The following is a 5,836-nucleotide window of genomic DNA, read 5'->3' as shown; positions in this document are numbered from 1 at the left end:
GGACTTTGGTGCTTGGAGCACCCTGGGACAGTGGGAGGTGTCCCTGCCCATGGCAGGGGGTGGCACTGGAGGAATTTTTTAAGATCCCTTCCAACCCAAACCATTTTATTCTGAACTGGTTGAAAAACTTTACCCACAGCACTACAAAGCATTAATTAATTAATGACCTGCACTCCCAATTCCTTCACAAATGACCTTGCTCTTTGTTCCATGGAACTTTGCACGTTGCCCAGTGATCCTGGCAGCAACGACCTTGGATATTGCTGTATTCCTTGGACATTGCTGATTCCAGAGCTGGAAACTCCGCTCAACACCAGCTCGAAACCAAGGCCAAGTGCTGACTTCCAGCACAATCCCCGAAACCACAGCCCAGCCCAACCTCTGGCCACCCCTCCGAGGCTGCAGCTGCCGTTGGTGTCACCTCCCATTCCCTGGGGGAGTTGGATCGGGGGGAAAAGGAGTCAGTGTTGTTATCAGCGCTTGGGGAAGGTGCTGCTGGCTGCAGTGCAGTGCTGAGATCGCCAATGTTGACAGTGCAATGGTTTTATCTCTGAATCAAGCTCTGTTTTCCCAACCGGCTTTACATGTGTAAGGTTTTGTGTTGCTGTTGTTGTTCCAGCTGATTCCTGGGTGTCCCCCTCGGCTTTTCAGATCGTTCCTTTGGATTTGGTGCTGATAATCTCCTTGCACGCTGCAGTCACACGCAGTGGGGCTGTTGCACTGTCACTCATCCACATCAGGGGGCAGCTTTGAGGTTGTTCTGCAACTTAAATCCATTTTGTTCGTGTCAGGAATTGTTCTGTGAATAATCTTTAGAACAGACAGATTAATTTTCCTACTAACTGGCCAGGAATGTTCTCCTGAACGTGAGTAACCACTGCTTGAGCTGAGGCAGATTTAATAATGCTTTTCCTGTGGCCATATCTAGCAGACTTTCTCCTCTCTAAATAAAAAAAGCTGCTGTTTCCCCCTGCACTGGGGGATTTATTTTGTGGGGGGGGTGGTTTGTTTGTTGTAAGAACTGCAAATTACTAGAAGGCTTTTATTAAAACTTTTTTATTGCTCTCTGTAAACAAACTTCAGGTGTATTTATACTTCTCCCATGGAAAGAGATGAGAGGCTCTGAACTCTCCTCCTTTTTTCCTCGTGTTTTCTCATCTGTCTGCCTTGGCCCCTGAACTGCTTTTCCCTGCCAGGCTCCATAAAATTCTCCCTGGAGGCAGCAGTTCCTCGTCTGCTGCATTTTCCGGGATTTCTTAATCCTTTGCTCTTGTTTTGTCTGAGTTTCAAGCTCTTTTTTTTCCTCTTTGCAGGCCTTTCTTTTCTTTGTCCCTTATGTGCTCCTGCCTCCAAAACCTCCCTGGGCAGATAACCAAATAATATCCAAGATTTTCATCCCCACAAGGAGAATTTGGCTTCTAGCCTGAGTCAAAGCTGATCCCTACCACCATCCATGTGCAAATTGGCCAGATTGGGGGAAAAGAAAGGATCTCAGACTGGAAAATGTCATCCAGGACTTGAACCAAATCTTGGAGAGCTGGTTTTCCTCTCTTGCTTTGCCATCAGGAAGGAGAGGAGGCTCTCAACAGGACCATCAGGAGGTATCCAAACACACACACAGGGGCAGGGAGGGCCATAAAACACTGATGGGGCTTTATTTTGGGGTTCTGTGACTGCAGCTTTAGCTCAGACACAGATCCCAACACCTTTGGCTGAAGCTCTCCCGAAGTTCAAAGCTGAAGTGCTGCAGGAGAAGAGGATCCAGGAATCTGCAGTCTCCAAACTCCTGAAGAAGGGAGGTGGTTCAAGGTTAAAACAGCCTGGAGAGAGGGAGCAGTTATCTTGCCTTAGCACAAGGTGCACAATTCAAGTGCTTTAAATGAATAAATCAAACAAAGCAAACCCTGCTGGGGCAAATGAGCTCTCCTGGGGTGGCCCCTGGCCTGTGTCACCTGAGCCCAGGTCACTTTGGTGCTGCTGCCAGCACTGCCTGGCCTATCAGCTCAAAATGTGTTTACTTTTTTTGCATTCAGCAAGGCAAGAATGAAAGGGAGCGTGCCTCAAAAAGTAAAAGCATTAAACAAACTCTTTTGTGAGAGCAAAGTACACCTTCAGCTCCTTGTAATGTTTAAATATTTAAAATATGAAGTCACTCGGTGCTGCTTTACCACCCACCCAGGCCTGTTTCTCTTCCATTTTCCCCTTAAATTGTGCAGACATTACATTCCCCAGCTCCACCCTGCAGCCATTTCCTGCCTCCCTGCTCTTTTCTGATTATTCTTTTTCTCCTTTTCTCCTTTCCTTACAGCTCCATTTTCTCATCCGTCATTCCCAGACTGCTTCTCCTGCCCAAATCTACCCCTGGCCCCGTTTCTTTTTTCTCCTGTGGGATAAGTGCTAATCCCCTCAGCCTGCAATGCAGGGCAGCTTTTTATAGCCCTGCTGAAGCCAGGGAGGTGAAATTCCCTAAGAACAAGGCTCCCTCTGCTCCAGGTGCCGTTCCCAGCATTGATTTGGGTGCTAAACAGGACAAGGCTGACGTTTACGAGGCTCCTTTTTCCTGCACTGTCCCAGTCTCCACCACTTCTGGAGTTTTCAGCTTTATCTGACACCTTTATCAACTGTATCCCCTTTTCCAATCTTTGTCCAGTCTCATCCTGATCCCACACAGACCTTGCACCAGGACAGCTTTTGGCAGGAGTCCTGCAGCTCAGTTGTTTCTTCAGGGTGTTCCCACCACTGAAATGGGCAGAAGAAAAGGATTTGACCTCCCCCACCTCAGTCCCACAGAATTTTATGGCTTCTGCAGAGCAGTAGGAAAAATGCTGCCTCGGATTATTTCAAATCCGAGCGAAAAAAGGGGAAAGTTTGTGTCTGTCAGCACTCAGTGTGTATTTTCCTGTGGGTTCTCTTGTGATAACTCCTGATATTTATTGGATCGAGCTTGGTTCCCACAAGAACTCAAAATAGTTGTCTGGATTTGAAGCAGCGTGGTCTTCCTCGGCTGGCAGGGCTATGGAGCTCGCTCCCAGGGCTTCTGGGCACTTGGAATTCCTCCGGCCAGACCACTCTCCCCAGGGAATGCTCAAAATAGGGATTACAGGGGAAGGGGCTCACGGGGGTGACACTCAGGGATGTTTAAATCCCACTGATTCCAGCTGAACTCGGAGCCTTTTGCTCCCTGGCTGGAAACGTTCGGAAATTCAAATGTTCACACGGAGCCCTGGAGAGCCTGATTTTGTGGGAATGAAAAAAGTCAGGTAAAGTTAATCTGAAAGAGTCAGTGGTTCATTAAAGCATCCAGAGAGCTTCACTTTGCTCCATAAAAACCCCATGAAGATTCCTTATCTCCAAATCCAGTCTCTATGGGACAGCGCTTTCCTGCAGGGATTTCTGTTGATGACATTTGCTTCCTTTCTCTTTCCTCCTTGGATACCCTCCAGATTCCTAAACCTTCCTTCATGGCATTTTCTAACATCTCTGCATTGATAAATCTGCTTTGATTTTGATTTGATTTGATTTGATTTGTGCTGCTGGTGGCTTTTCTGGACCACAGAACTCCCTCCTGACCTTGGGACCAAAATTGCTGAAGAGCTTGGGAACTATTTCGAGCAATCTTTAGTCAGGCTTTATTCTAAGCCTTTACAAGTACCTGCTATCAATGTCCATCTAGGATGACACGAGCAAGTGAGGCAAACATGTATTTATGAACCTTATGTCTAGAAATTTCAGGAGCTGCTGTCTCCTAAAGCAAGATTAATTTCACCTAAAAGCTGATTGCTTAAATCTGAGCCTCACCCAGGGTTCCTTTATAGCCCCTGCAGCAAGAGAGGCGCCTCAGGGCAGCTCCAAATGCTTGGCTGGAGGTGTCACCGTCCCTGCAGGAGTGACAGGGGAGCCTGGACAGCTGCTCCCAGCCGGGGGTGACAGATGAGATGAGCCCCTGCCTGGCCACACGCTGGAAAAGGGGAGCTGAGGTTTGGCATGTGGTGATGTCCGTGGGGTTTTATTTCTGGTGCTGGGGTTTAATGATGGGGATTATCCCCAAGCTCCTTGTTCAGGGCTGATTGACAAGGGCCTGGTGCACCCAAATTTGTGCTTTGGGAGCTGGGGGGGCATCCTGGGCTCAGCATCTCCTGTGCCAGGGCTGCTCCTGCAGCAGGGCCGGCCCTCGCGTGGCTGCTGAGCAGCAAAATATTTTGTCAGCAGCTGCAGTGCTTCTTCCTCAGCCCCCTCCTCCTCCTCCTCCTCCTCCTCAGTGTTTGCATCACAGCCCTGGAAAGGAGAGCACAAATAGCTCCTGGGAGTGGGCAGATCCACGGAATGTGCTTACTCATGGAGCAGATGATGTCTCCTCCTGTCAGCAGCTTTCATTTTTCTCTTATTCAAGGAGAAAGTTTTCATCTTTCCAGTGATGGATTCTTGCCATCAGCCTCTCTTACCTGCTTGGGGATGCAGTTGTCTTTGTACAGCCCTGCCTGTGTGGGGAGGAGAGTTTATTCCTGCCATATTCCAAAGCAAAGCATGGATGGAGGCAGATGTTTGCTGAGGGAAGAGCTGGGGATGCTCTGAGACACAAGGAGGTTCAGGGCTGTAGTGATGGGACAAGGAGTGAGGGGTGCTAATTAAAGGGGAAATTTAGGTTAAGTATTAGGAAGGAATTCTTCACCATGAGGGTGGTGAGACCCTGGAACAGAGGTTGTGGCTGCCCCAGAATCCCTGGAAAGTGTCCAAGGCCAGGTTGGACAGGGCTTGGAGCAAGCTGGGATAGTGAAAATGTCCCTGCCCATGGCAGGGAGTGGCACTGGGTGATCTTTAAGGTCCTTCCAACATCTCCTGCCCAGTGATGCTTCCGTCCTTCAGCTTGGCCATGGATTCATGGACTGCTCCAGGCCTCCAGGATTTCTGGCTTTTCTCAGGAGCCCGAGATTTCTGGGATATTTCTGGTGCACAATGGCAGTTACAGATGGGCTGTGCAGCTGCAGACCTATCCCAGATTCCCCAGCTCAGGTTCACATCATGCTGCTAGTGCCAATGTTTGCAGAGCTGGGCCATAAATTAGTTCCCTGGAATAGCCCTTGGACAAATAATCCCACAAAGGACCTTTGTTACCTGGTTCATGTCACTGCTGAGCTGCTCTGCATCAGCTGAAGCACAAACATTGGAATAATCTGAGCAGGTGGAAAGGGATTGAGACGAGGGGAAAGAGGAGCCTTGAGTGTCCTACTGAAAAGATCTTTTTCCCCTTTGGAAAGCTCTGCCTGTCAAGCTTAACAGGGAGCTTTGGATTTACTTGGAGTACAGTGGGGAGGGAAGTGTGAAGGCAACTGGGAGGAAAACATTGGGATCAGAAGGGAAGTGTGTGGTGGGAAGATATCCCTGAATCCTCAGCTGGAAGCGCTGCTGTGCTGGCAGTGGAGAGCCCGTTAGTGGGGAGGTCAGGAGGGTGATTATTCAGGGATATCAGTGCCTGGTTAATCTCCTTGGGGCTTATCTCGAGCTCAGTGATTGCTGCTTCAGACCAAGAGCTGGGATATTCCAATCGCTGCCAAGAGCAAACACTCCTGCCATGGAAAATCGCTCTTCCTGGCCAGTCTGTGCTGAATCCCATAAAACTAAACACAAATCCAATGTTCTCTCTCGAATTCCAACCTGCCCAGAGTGTCTGAAGGCACTTCCTTTGAGAGGCAGAGCTTGTTCCAAGAGAAAAGAACAAAATAATGGCAATTCCAGAAAGGTACAGGCAGTTCTCAGCTCCCTGGGAGCGCTGCTCAATCCCATTACTGCTTGGAAGCGTTTCCCTCTTTAACTCCCTGGTTTTCCATGGCTTGATTGT

The sequence above is a fragment of the Corvus brachyrhynchos genome, unplaced genomic scaffold (genome assembly GCF_000691975.1).
Source record: "Corvus brachyrhynchos isolate BGI_N302 unplaced genomic scaffold, ASM69197v1 scaffold182, whole genome shotgun sequence".
Classification (NCBI taxonomy): domain Eukaryota; kingdom Metazoa; phylum Chordata; class Aves; order Passeriformes; family Corvidae; genus Corvus; species Corvus brachyrhynchos.
The sequence above is the reverse complement of the archived record's forward strand: the minus strand, read 5'-3'. Positions refer to the sequence as shown.